Genomic DNA, 14689 nt, shown 5'->3' on the forward strand with positions numbered 1-14689 from the left:
TATATTTATATTACATCTCCAAAAAACAGGTTTAACATATTTTAACGTCTTTTCCAACTAAAATGCGTTTACGATGCTTGCACCTACAGTTTAACTTGTATGCGTCATAAAGCATTATCAGTTTTATGTTAACGTATGCGTCACAGGGCAATCAATTTCGTTCATCCTTTCATTGCATAGTATGGCTGTGCCGACCGGGTGATCACCAAGGTGCCGCCAATTGCGCACGCAATCGTAGTTTAAAATGTGCTGAGATGTCGTTAAGATGACAAGCAGTACTACATCTAACTTGCTGGCATGTTGTAAACTCAAACATATGCATGCAGTGCAGCTCTAATGTTTAACTTGTGCAAAGACATATATCATCAACAACAAAATTACAGGGGAAAAGTACATTGTTTTGAACATTGTATGTTTCTCACTTCCATTACCATATATAATTAAGATCTTGAAATGGTTTCATGCATATTATGTTTCATACATGCCCACCCCAAACTTTATATGTAGCAAACAAATAACGTATTTTTTTTTTACTACATCATAAACTATATTTATATACTATTGATGGCATATCATATTTACTAATTTTCGCAATTGTGTTATATCTGTACTATTACCAATATTATAATTATACTATTTTTGCTCCTGTATATCATGTCCTACCAAAACACATGTCCTCATATGCCGTAGAATACGGCCTGAGTGTAATAATAATATAACAATCTTGTTAAACAAATATTCCATTCTTTTCTTTATTGCCACACACTCTCGATATAATCTTAATCTTAATGTACATTATCACCGAGTGTTAGTTTGCAAACATAGTATTTAGCGCCTTGCTAAATTTTCACAAAGACCGGAAATATTATAGGAATTTTACCTTATCCGTTCTAAATTAACATCTTGGTTTTTGGTCTATTACATCACTGGAAGAGATTATTCCGGTCTTTGCTCTGTGGAATTCCTTTTAAAGCGTTTCCATATTACCTAACACCCTTGTAAAAGACAATACAAATCGAACGACTCCGACAGACACAGAAAGAAATATGGTAATTGCTAGAACACTTTTTATGTAGACCTATATTATTTCACTTTTTATGTAGACCTATATTATTTCACTTTTTATGTAGACCTATATTATTTCACTTTTTATGTAGACCTATATTATTTCACTTTTTATGTAGACCTATATTATTTCACTTTTTATGTAGACCTATATTATTTCACTTTTTATGTAGACCTATATTATTTCACTTTTTATGTAGACCTATATTATTTCACTTTTTATGTAGACCTATATTATTTCACTTTTTATGTAGACCTATATTATTTCACTTTTTATGTAGACCTATATTATTTCACTTTTTATGTAGACCTATATTATTTCACTTTTTATGTAGACCTATATTATTTCACTTTTTATTTTGGTCTACCATGGAAGCCGTACTGGAATATTTTAAATTTAGATGACAATAAAGTAGTACAGTTATGAAATATATAAATGGGAAATTAGCAACAATTTAAATGGTAGGCCCTATTTTATAAAGTCAATTTTTTTATTGATAAATGTATAAATCATCGGCTATAATATTGGATGTCAAACAACTGGTAATTTTGACATATATAGAAATATTTTATATGCACCATCCCAAGCTATGGGTGTCAATCGGTGGGAAACGATGGAAACGTATCATCTCGAGGTTGGGGGGGGGGGGGGGGGTAGCATACGAAATGGGGGGGGGGGAGGGGAGTAGCATAAGAAATGTAGGGGGAGGGGTAGCATAAGAAATATCCCCAAACTTTTTTTTATTTCAGAAGAAACAAAATATTTGCTGGCATATAGCGTAACTGATCACAATTTCGTCATTCATCCATTTTTTTAGTCACAATATTTAAATAAATGCAGCCAACAATTATTTTAAGTAGCCTGCAATATCGACAAAAATGACATGTATTTTATAAGGACTTTGATATATAAGATGCAACTGAGCACTGGAAAAGTAAACTTTCTGTTTATCAAGTGTATGTTTTTAAGATGACTGAGCTAACATATAATTGACTTCTAATTAATGATGAGGTTGAATATAGGCCTAGGCCTAACTCAGTAATAAAGCATTTGCCTATCCTCATGTGCGATGGGTCACCCTAAGTAGATCCCCCCGCCCCGTCTCAATCATTATCACGGAACTGGTAGTCCTACATCAAAAGCAATGGAATGTGCTGTCCAAATTCATCCATTTCTGGGGGGTTTTGGTATGAGTAGCGGTAGTCGGTTTTTTTTCTCTCTCGTGCTTCTATAATAAGTGTGAAAAGTACTATATTAGGCCACTTAAAAAAAGTAAATTATAAACATTTTTAAAATGTAGGCTATATGAGCCTCCTTTTTTTCCCCTAGGCAAGTGGGAGGTTTTTAAATTTTATATTACCGGGTAGACCTATTATTTTTAAAAAAGTAAAACAAAACAAAACAAAAGTAAAACAAAAAAATATAGTTTGAAGGTAAATGCTGGTTCCTGAAGAATAACTTTGGTCACAACTTCAAAATGCATGGTTACCCCCCCCCCCAATAATAATAATAAAAAACCACACAAAAACCCGCCCCAAAACCACAACCCCCTCCAAAAAAAAAACCCCCCCCCCCAAAAAAAAAAAAAAAAAAAAAAACACACTACAAAACAAACAAAAACCCAAACAAACATCAAAACAAAAAAGCAAAACATTTACCATATTTTTTTTTTTTGGGGGGGGGGGGGGGGGGAAATATAATGCAGCCGTACATTAAAAACCAAATAGGCGGAGTTTAAGTGAGATGAGGAGTAGTTAACCAGATAAAACTTTCCTTTCAAATTAAATAGGCTAGTTACCTAGTAGGCCTACGTGTACATGCATGCACTTAGAATTTAATTTCTTTATTATTTTTAATCTTGTACATATTGTAATATGCACATAATCAATTTTATTATATTGTATGAAGTTAATCTATACATTAATCTATATTATTTTAAATTTAGGTAGGCTAACTGTAACAATGACTTTAAAGTTAAATTGATATGACTTCTCAGGTCAAATGACCTCTGTGCCGACTTTGACCTTTGATGATCTCCCAGCTAGCGCCACCCTGACCAACATCACTCCCAGAATTCTCATGACGATTGCGCATGCGTGTTTTTGCCATTGCAAATGGCGGCACTTGTTATTGTTTAATGGCGTACATGATACGGGGACATTTACAAAAGAATTGACACCTTCACAGGTAAATGTTAAAGAAAGTATATATAAATTATATTGATTGACTTTTTATGAATCCTTTAACCTGGGTATAATGCTCCCGTGAGCCATTTTTGCAGCTGTAGTTTTGCAATTTGAGAAGAACCGTGCGACCCCATTCCTTCATTTGCCAGCGGGGAAGCAGCCGATTTGCTGTCATTTTACACGGATGTTTTTAGATCTAAAACATTAATGCATGTGCACAATGGCAGGATATACCCTATATTTATTATTTTGGTGTATACATGTCTGCTACCGCACATGTGTTGATGCTCACAAATATTTTTCGGCTTGCACATTACATTGAAACTTTCGCTACATTTCGCGCATGTTTTTGTATTTTTACTGTACCAGCGGATATTTTTACTTGACAGTTGAATAAATAAAATGTACAAAAACTGAATACTATTTATTGTTATTTTCTTGTTATAGTTGCATGTATCCATCTTACTCAAATTGCAACATATGCAGTGTTATTTTTGGACAAGCATTGGGGTGAGTTAATTCCCTTGTATTACTATGAATACTCTACCAGTATTGAATAACCACATTGTGCTACTGATTTCACAATTGATTTTAAAATGATTTACTTTTATATTGTTCTTATCAATCATTTGTTTTATGTTTAAATTATTTGGCAGAGTGATATACCAAGGTTTGATCTTGACAACAATGACGCCAGTGGAAAATTATTTTTTTTGCAGCTGAATAAAAAGTATTGCTGTCGGATGATGGGATAAGTTATGGATTTTAATGTTTCCAATTTTAGTAAATTATGGTTTTCTAAAGTTTTCGGTTGCTATCAGGTCATGGTACTACAAATGAACCAAAATTCATATGGACTGCTTTACAAATATGCCCAAAAGTTAACAAATGTTGTTAAAGAAAATAATGAATGTTTAATGGCATGAAAAACACACCGGCTTGATGAAAGATTTATCCTATATTGGAAAAGCTTTCAGTTGTTTTTATTACAAAAAATGTGGTCTTGTGCTAAATTTTCACAGTGCTGTTAGTGTCATATTCAGAGTAATTCTGGTTAAAGGCAGTTTTTCTCCACATAAAAAGTTTTGCATGCGAGTGAGTGCAATGGCCTGCATCATACTCTACATATTGGGTTGATTAAAATGAGATTCACAGAAATATTATTGCTCATTGACCAAGCTAAAGATATCCACAAAAGACCAATATAATACTGTCAAATATTACACGATTGATGAACCTTTGTTTCGGCTTTACAAAGTGAAACACCCCCCCCCCCCCCCAATATATAGAGTGTATTCTGATGTCAGAGGCATGATTTAGCTCAGTCGGTTGAGTGCTCGTTGATGGGCTTGTGGCACGATATTGAACCACCTGGGTAGATCCATTCAACTGATTGTTTTTTTTCTCTTTCCAACCCATGCACCACAACTGGTCAAAAGGCATAGCATGTCAAGGCACAATATTTCACGCGAACCACTGTTCTGTTCACGTGTCGGTTACGCAAACTTAAATTTACGCAAACTGCTTACGTCATGACCTGTAAACGTTTAGAAATTAAACTTGCAAACTTCACGATTACAGGACGTTTATTCACGCAGACATACTACTAGTATTTCGACAAATGTTTTAGGCTGAATTTTAGATACTTTGATAAGCAGCAAACCAGTAAACAATGTTATATTGCAAAAGTTTTAATTTGCAACCAGTCTAAAGTAAATGTTCAGTATAGAGTCGAGCCAAAAGTTTAAAAGAAATGTGCTGAGACCGCTGGGGAAGGCTAAATTATCTGCTGCTATTAACAGGAATCCAAAAGTGTCACAAAAATTGAAAAATACTAACATCACATAATGAGCTTTAAAAAAACAAATATTGAGAACGTCACAGTAGTATAGAAGTTCCATCGATAAAGTGAAAGTTACATAGCTACTGCAAAACGAAAATAAGAATCCCTCCAAATGATTATGTATCCATTTCAAAGACGTAGCGCCCGTTACGCACAGTAGGCATGTGCGTAATGCAAAAACAAAATCCGGTAATAGGTCGAGGCTGTCTGTAATTGTTCTATAAAATATCCTCTTAAAATTGACTCGAAAAAAGATAGGAAAAAAAATGCTCAGAATGCATCTACAGCGGTCCTGAGTTTCAAATTTTTCACACGGGGAGGCCCTCCAAATCCCCCCCGCTCAGGAACGCCTTTGGCGTGCGTATTTTGTTTTAGTACTGGGGCTGATATTCAATTCTTTTACAATATTGTTAACTTTACCAAGCATTAAAGAATTTTTTTTTTGTAAAATGTTCACTTTTGTATTTTGTTTTAACTTTATGTTTGAGCTAAAAACTGTGTATTTAAAATATAATTTCAACGTAATTTTGAGGTAACCGATCAGGTAACCCACGGGTTACGCAAATATAATTCACATAACCAAACAATTGGTTACCTAGGTAAAAACCACGTGAACCGCCTTCCGGTTACCTCAGATTTCGAAATATTGTCCCCTGCATGTGCTTTCCTGTCTGTGGGAAAGTGCATGTAAAAGATCTCTTACTGCATTAGGAATAATGTATCAGGTTTCCTTTTATGACTACATGTCAGAATTACCAAATGTTTGATATCCAATAGCTGATGATTCATTAATCGATGTGCTCTAGTGGTGTCGTTAAACAAAACAAACTTTATTTTAGTCCAAAGTCAAGGAAACTGTTATAGTTGCAGACTTGTTTATTGAAATTATTTCTACAAATTGAAAATAAATATGTGATTAGAAACAGAAAAATAATCATTCATGTTTGTTTGTGGCAAAAGTTACTGGTTTGAAACTTGTAGCCAGGCTCAAAATTGTGCATATCACACTACATGTCTAACCGGCCGTAGTGCTGTTCTGCCATAAACAATGACCACAACCTATGTGGCCATGCAGTTTCAAGGTACAATTTACATTAAAGTTATAAACACAATATTATAACTAGATTATTTGTCCACTGGTCAGTTAGAAGGGTACATTTCCGTGTTAAAAGATGTGTTTGTTGATTGAGCCATTCGGAACACATCGGGTCATCAGATTTGCTTGGTCTGTAAATAGACATGTGGAAACTTCTTTTCCTTGTAAACACCAATGCGTTCTAGCAACAGCATACTGCATGATATGGACAAAAAAACTATTTTAAATATGTATTTTATAACTTACAACATCAAAATTCTTTAACATATAAATAATTCATTGTTTCTCATATAAATTACCATCAATATCAAGTTTATGGCTGTCAAAGCATGACGCATGTTTACTGGATAATGTCCTTTGACCAACCACATATTTCCAGGCTTGTAGAGCAGTGAAATTTAGTTTATACTTCCATCCATGATTGTTACTCTTAATTGAAATGTTAAAAATGATTAAATTTCAAATTACAATATTAAAAAAAAAAAGAGTCACACATGCTTCTTAAATACAGTAGCCGGATACCTATTGCTGGTGTTTTTTACCATCTGGCAAGTAGTTTTCCTCACGATACACGACCGCTTGTAAAAACAAAGTCACCAACCTAAATATGATCATTTTATCTTTACCAGCTGGATATGCTAAATATAATAAAACTATCTCAACAATGTTGGAAGTGCATAAAAAGATCTTGTAATTTACATTTAATCTACATGCAAAAAACTTGTAAAAAGAAGTCACCAACCTAAATATGATCATTTTATCTTTACCAGCTGGATATGCTAAATATAATAAAACTATCTCAACAATGTTGGAAGTGCATAAAAAGATCTTGTAATTTACATTTAATCTACATGCAAAAAACTTGTAAAAAGAAGTCACCAACCTAAATATGATCATTTTATCTTTACCAGCTGGATATGCTAAATATAATAAAACTATCTCAACAATGTTAGAAGTGCATAAAAAGATCTTGTAATTTACATTTAATCTACATGCAAAAAAATAGTGTTGCATTCAATGTTCTGCCAGAAAGACATTTTTAGATATGGTGCTATGGAATCGAATGCAACAACGGTCAACAAAGGGTATTTTGTCAAAATGTTAACTTTAAAAAAAAAATCGGCAACAATATTTGGGTGTGTCACCATACCTGTTTTGCCCTCTGCAAAAACCCTGGCATTGCATTAAAGAGATTTAAAGAATGTATTAATTTAAAAGTAAACCTTAGTTTTGTAGAAAATAACAGTTTGCATGTTTTAATTTTACACTCATTAGTTAATGGTATTTGCACAAATACTAGTAGGGCAATTCCATGACGAAGTGGACAAAGACTCAAAAATTTAAATATCAATTATTTTAATGAATGAATGTGTTTTATGATCAACAATATGCAGAAGTTCATGGATAAAAAAAACCCCAAATTGTCATTGAGGTTGTTGCCAAAAAGATATCAAATGCTGAATAGACGCCTATTATTTTGATAAATAAATACAATAAAAGAATATTTTTTAAGGCCATAATACATAAATTATGCTTTATACAATCAAATACAGCTTGCATATATGTAATAGCATATCTAATACCTACGTGTGACACCCACTGCAGTTACATAATATGATATCATGGTATGTTTGTAATTCTTCGTCAGATAGACCATCTAGCACAATGTAACGCTTGTAACAGAAATAGCTATTTTTTTCTCTCTATCATTTATTTCTTGTTTCTAACAAACGACACTTGATATTTTCCTACACTAATACATACTACAGGTAGTGAAACCAGGCCTTCTAGAATACGGTGGCCCGATGCCCGAGGCCAGTGTTTTTTGGATTCGGGCCAGTAAAAGTTATTTTGTACAATCCCGATGGCAAGTGGTAAAAATCTTTTTAAAAATCTCATTTCTTTCGATTTGCTATCACATGCAATATTTCACTAACAAACAGTTGGCCACCAGTAATCTCTGACCCATCCATGACATCAATATACCCATTGATATAACTTTATTAAAGTTATAACAAGTGTAAACATTTGAAAACTAAAAGTTCATTGTTTTTCCGCCATTTTGTTTTTGACACTGGAATCCAAAGATTTGTTACTCTAATACTAATAAGATGCAAAACGGTAACCAGTCTTTTATTAGTTTTAAAGGTTGCATGTCACTATTTACAAATACTTTAAACGTGTAAATTATTAATTTAATTTATAAAATATGACATAAATTGCAAAAAATTACCCAAACTGAAAAATTATTAATATGGTGTTTGTGTTGGGGGGATGGGGGGGGGGGGGGGGGTAAGCCTTAAACTGCAATACATGTATACTTTATGCTAATAAAGATTCTTAATTGTTTCTTTTCTCTTTTTGTTTTTTTTAGGGGTTGGGGGGGGGGGTGAGTTCCCATTCATAAGTAAATAAATAATGCTGTTAATTGTTGTAATATGTCGGTAACATGGATTATTTTTTATAACTATGGTGGTTTTAGTGGAAACAATTATTTTAAAAGTTTAATAGGTACGGTAACTTTATTCTAAATTGATGAAAATTATTTGCATACTTTTCTAAACAAACCATAAAGCATGCCCAATGAGCCAATCTGTTGTGTAAATTGACAAATTGACTAAACATGATCTCAGTATGGAAAATAGACATTTAAAAAGTTAATTATTTTAATTTACTGGGTTTTTTTGCCCTATGGCAAGTGAATTTTAAAAATATTCTAGAACCCCTGGAAACCAATTTTTTTTCACAATAGTGACATGAAACATGACATAGATACATAAAAAATTGTAACGTGAGTAACCGAAAAATATGTAACGTGAGTTGCCAACATTTTATTTTAATAGAATAATACCAGTCTGATTAAAATTAGCTCTACTGGTCTACCAGTAGATCTAACAGCATTGCGTGGACTCCCATGTCCAGGTTACATTTCATCTATAAATAACAATTTAAATATCAACCAATTACACTTCACCTTTTATAGCGTTATTCGGGAGCATACAAATTCTAAAAATATCGGGCAAGATTATTTATGCAATAAGTGAACTTGTTGGTCTATTTCAACATTAAAAAGCAGGGGGAAAAGTGCAGTAATAAATTCTGGATTGTATACTAGTTAGTATAAACAGATTTTATGGTTGTACCATCACGTTTTTTTTTTTCCGTCTTGAAACAAATTTTATATAAAATTTTATATTAAAATTAGTTTCCGGCATACTTCGTAATTCACCCGGATCATTTCATTTACCCTCGGCATAATCCCGAAATTCTTTTCAAATCACTGGCATGATTTTACAAGTAAGGTTTTGATTGGTCGAATGAAAGGTCAACTGGACATGAGCTCCAACGGGCTGCTGTTAGATCCACAGGTAATAGTAAGTAACCAGTGGAGCTAATTTTAATTAGATTGGAACAATACCAGTGTGTGAATAATTATGCCAACATACTTCTCACTAACACCAAGTTAGTTTTTGCTGCCACTTACTGGCTAATAAGCCTAAATATATATATATATATTTGCTAACTTTTAATATAACCAACATTTGTTGGAGGTGGCAATCAGGATGGACATGCCCGAACCTTCAGTGGATTTATTAATCATCAGCTATTGGATGTCAAACATGGTAATTTTCAAAGTCAGAGAGAGGAAACCTGCTACATTTTTCCATTAGTAACAGGATCTTTTATATGCCACATCCACAGACAGGATAGCACATACCACAGTCTTTGATATACCACTGGCTGGAATGAGAAATAGCTCAATGGGCCTACCGGTGAGGATCGATCCTAGACCAACCGCACATCAGGCATGCACTTTACCACTGGGCTATGTCCCGCCCCCGCATTGTTAAAGAACTCTTTTTTTTTTTCTTTTTTTTGCTGGAGTGGGATTTAGCTTGGTCAATAGAGTGCTTGTTGAGGTCCCAGGATCAAACCTACTTGGTGGACCCATTCTCTGATTTGGGAGTTTTCTCGTCCCAGCCATGCAGTGCCCCAAAGGCTATGGTATTTGCTGTCCAATTAAAAAATATCTCTTTCAAAATAAAGAAATATATATGCAAAACTGAAAGTCCCACAAAGCCAGACCTTTTTTTAGTCTCTATTTAAAACATCTGACCAGCCTCGGTGGCATCGTGGCAGGCCATCGGTCTACAGGCTGGTAGGTAATGGGTTCGGATCCCAGTCGAGGCATAGGAATTTTAATCCAGATGCCGACTCCAAAGCCTGAGTGAGTGCTCCGCAAGGCTCAGTGGGTAGGTGTAAACCACTTGCATCGACCAGTGATCCATAACTGGTTCAACAAAGGCCATGGTTTGTGCTATCCTGCCTGTGGGAAGTGCAAATAAAAGATCCGTTGCTGCTAATCGGAAGAGTAGCTCATGTAGTGGCAACAGCGGGTTTCCTCAAAATCTGTGGTCCTTAACCATATGTCTGACGCCATATAACCGTAAATAAAATGTGTTGAGTGCGTCGTTAAATAAAACATTTTCTTTCTATTTAAAACATCAGTGCAACGTGGGTCGAATTTCAATTTTTAGGGGGCACAGCAAGTATTGCCTTCGGTTTAATAACAAAAATTAGGGCACCAAGGCAAGTTGGAGGGGCACAAATGCAAACTTTTTCTTGAAAAGGTGCACAAAGAAAGAAAGAAAGAAGTGTTTTATTTAACGACGCACTCAACACATTTTATTTACGGTTATATGGCATCAGACATATGGTTAAGGACCACACAGATTTTGAGAGGAAACCCGCTGTCGCCACTACATGGGCTACTCTTCCAATTGGCAGCAAGGGATCTTTTATTTGCGCTTCCCACAGGCAGGATAGCACAAACCATGGCCTTTGTTGAACCAGTTATGGATCACTGGTCGGTGCAAGTGGTTTACACCTACTCATTGAGCCTTGCGGAGCACTCACTCAGGGTTTGGAGTCGGTATCTCGATTAAAAATCCCATGCCTTGACTGGGATCCGAACCCAGTACCTACCAGCCTGTAGACCGATGGCCTGCCACGACGCCACCGAGGCCGGTACTTTCTATTAAGTTTCTGAGACAAAAATTGTTTCACCTTGTGGTCTTGAACTCGAATGTTTATTTTTGATACTGATATATATCATAATAATGTATTTTACAAGGTTAATAACATGTAGCATACATGTATATATGCTACATTTTCCTTATGTTCCCAATGTAGCAAATATGCTACATATCTTGCCAAGTCGAAAAGATATATTGGTTAATATGATATTTAAAATCACTAACGTTTAAATCACAAAGAATATGTTTATAAATGTTGTCAACTTAAACTGCTGTAATAACGTTTTTTATAGGCATTTTAGCACATTTTTTTTATATCCTGGTATAACTAATCTGTCACTTAGTGTGTCAACATGCAGCCTGACTTCGCTAGATGTGATTTTTTTCATGTTACATTTTGTGTCATTTCTAAATAATAAAATATAGGGTTTTATTTTTAAAAATAAATATGTCGAATGGTGTTGTGACAAACCAGGTACGGCAGAGAGGCATTTTTCTTGCTGTTGACACCGTAAGATGTTAGGGGCATAACAGCAAGTAAGGAGGGCACCAGCGACAATTGCCGTGGTGAAATTCGAACCCTGAGTACAGAACAGAGCCTCTCTAAACGGGATGCCTCTTAAAAGCAAACGTTTTAGTTTGTCACATGGGAGTGCAATTTAGAGGTGTTTAACTGTATGTTCTTTTTAGGAATGGGTCACCTGTAAAAATGTTGATAAATATAGAATATTAGGTTACTACATTTTGATATCGTGGTTATTGCAATTCACCCTTTGAAAGAACAGTACAGAGTGGAATAGTCCCAATGCAGTACAAAATTTGCAAGATTCTGAAATCATGGTTGGCGACTGGTATGTTGTTGAATACGATGGGACATTGTTCCCAGGAGAAGTGACTGATATCGGCTTGCAGGAAAATGACTATCTCAGTTTTTGGTATCAGTGATGGAACCAACAGAGCGACAGCATTTTTTACTACATGAGGAATAAAATGACTAAGACTCAAGACAAACCTTATATTGCCAACAGTTGTGGACATTTAAAATTTTCTACTTCTTTTTAGAGTTGTTTTAATTCAAATTTCAATTTTCTAAAACTTGACGTTAATTCCCGAAAATGGTTAATTTATTCATTGTTGAACTTGTTGATTTTCTTTCAATAAAAGTTTGACCTTTAAAAACGGTTATTTTTCTTTAAAGTCTATTTTTTTAGCTGTTACCATGTAGCGGACAAATTGTAACACAAGTAACCAACTATTTTGAGAACCAAAAATTTATTAATTGTACAATTTCAAAACTCTTTATCATATAATGATACGACAACACCATAGCTGTACACCAACATATCTACTTTTATCATAGCTGTTACAGTATGAGTAAACAGAGATTATTATACGAGCTTGTGTGTCGTACTGATTTTACGAAACAAGTGTCAGGATTATTGTATTACCCGAGCTTTCGCTCGGGTAATATATTAATCCCGACACAAGTTTCGTAAAATAAGTATGATTAAGACACGAGTGTAATAATTTCTTTATTATCCACATTATCCAAAATATTATTTTCATGAATAGCAATTTTGGACCATGTCAAAACGTTTCAAACGTAACTAAAAAGATGACGAAACAACGTCATTTTCCAAAATGATGTCATTTTGATAAACGTTTACACTGGGGAAGCCGCATTAAGTTATGAGGTCGCTTCACAAATTTACGTTATTCATTGTGCATGTGAAATCATCATGACACATGTGGGTCATACTGGTTCATACTATGTGGGTCATACTATGTGGATAATAGTTTGGATTTTTATATGGAAAAAAACCCCCATACCAACCTGTAAACAGCGTTGTCTGCTTGTTATAGAAATTTGACGGGCCAGGGTTAGTAGACCAGTTTTTATTTTAATGTGGCAAAGCATTGTAATAATATAGCTAATTTTGAATTTGAATGACATCAGTATTCCAATGATGGCACTGTGCATCTCCTTACAATAACCATAAACTTGGTACATTATGTTTCTGTTTTAAGAATGCTGGAAAAATTCCAATGCAAAATTGCCATTGAAAATGTTTTGTTTGAACATTACTAATGCACCTGAATGTGTTTGAAGAAAATTTTGTGATTAAAAAATTGTACATTTTACAAAATATGGATTTCTAGTGAAATTACGGTAAGATATGGTATATTTATTGTGTATGAAGCCAAAACAAGGGCGCAAAAAGTGACTCGTCAACCGTAGAACATCCAAAGTATGCAGCTTGACCTGCATTCTCTCTGAAGTAATTGATAAGAAACTAAAGGTAGTACTGTGCATGTGTGTGTGTGTGTCTGTCTGGATCAAAACCTCAAATTTGGGCAAACATTTTAGAGATATTTGGTCAAAATATGCTAAACTGAGACCTTTATACCATGTATTTCCATCATTCCACCCGTAAAATTAGTTGTAATCAACCCTGTATAGCTGTTTGGTAGTAATGCTAATATGAATAAATGTTATCCAGATTCCCGCAATTTTGTTTAATTTAGGCAAAAGCCAGCTGTCTCCCCTTCAAAAATGGAAGCCTGTACGCCTATGAGCATGCTTTAATATATAGTAAACAGTCTGGGCGTGGCCATCCTGTTTGTAGTGATGCAAGAGGGATGAAGTCTCCAGTAAAGGATTTCCTTGGGAGTGGTAGTGGTGGTCCTCCAATAGACGAGGCACTAGATAAATATTCATGGAATCATCTACTATTTTGGCAAATGCCCATTTGACTGCATTGCGCAGAGATATGGCCTTGGTCATTATTACCTTGAATCAGAAAGGATGATTTAACCTAAATACAGTTTGATGGTAATTTGTAAATGTTATATTTATTTACACTGAACTTTAATTTTTTAAATTTTTATTTGAGATGGTATGGGTTTAAAACTTAATAAATTAATACATTAATACATTTTTATATGAATTTAATTTTTATTCTTTATGAAGTTACATGCCAGTTCCTCAGTTCCCTTTTGATGCAAACAAACAATAGCCTCAAAATGCCTCAGAAAAATGTAATAATTGTGTGTGTGCATTTAATTTGGATGTTGTAAATGCTACAGTACTGAGTAGTAGGCTACTTATAAAATAAATATCAAAAGAAAAATAAATCTGAAAACCCCCCCAAACATTTTACCAAAATATACAATGTACTTCGTTGTCATACTTATTGTTTATTATGTACAGTAATCTTGGGGCGGTTATATCATCATGTAAGTTTTGATGTCAAGACTTTAGATCTGATCTGTCCTTATTCCATGCAAATCACTTAAACAACACCGACAACGACAATCAATTAACGGACCTTTGGAATAATCTGTGTAGTAATGAAAAATTCCATTGTTATTGTTATTTTTATTGTGCGTATGTGCTCACTTTAGTTTGAGTTAAAACTACAAGATAGACTTTGAATTTGTCCCAGAATAATGAAGCTAATT

The 14689-nt window shown here is 34.2% G+C and overlaps 1 protein-coding gene across 1 annotated transcript in view; it reads left to right on the plus strand.

The window, feature by feature from the left end:
* Positions 1-3189: 3189 nt before the first annotated feature.
* Positions 3190-14689, plus strand: part of LOC121374149 — a 33593-nt gene continuing 22093 nt past the window's right edge. The window contains exon 1 of the mRNA XM_041501113.1: positions 3190-3253. The gene's annotated coding sequence lies outside the window, so the exon portion shown is untranslated. The remainder of the gene's footprint in view (positions 3254-14689) is intronic.

This window comes from Gigantopelta aegis, chromosome 6, assembly GCF_016097555.1.
Source record: "Gigantopelta aegis isolate Gae_Host chromosome 6, Gae_host_genome, whole genome shotgun sequence".
In the NCBI taxonomy this organism is placed as follows: domain Eukaryota; kingdom Metazoa; phylum Mollusca; class Gastropoda; order Neomphalida; family Peltospiridae; genus Gigantopelta; species Gigantopelta aegis.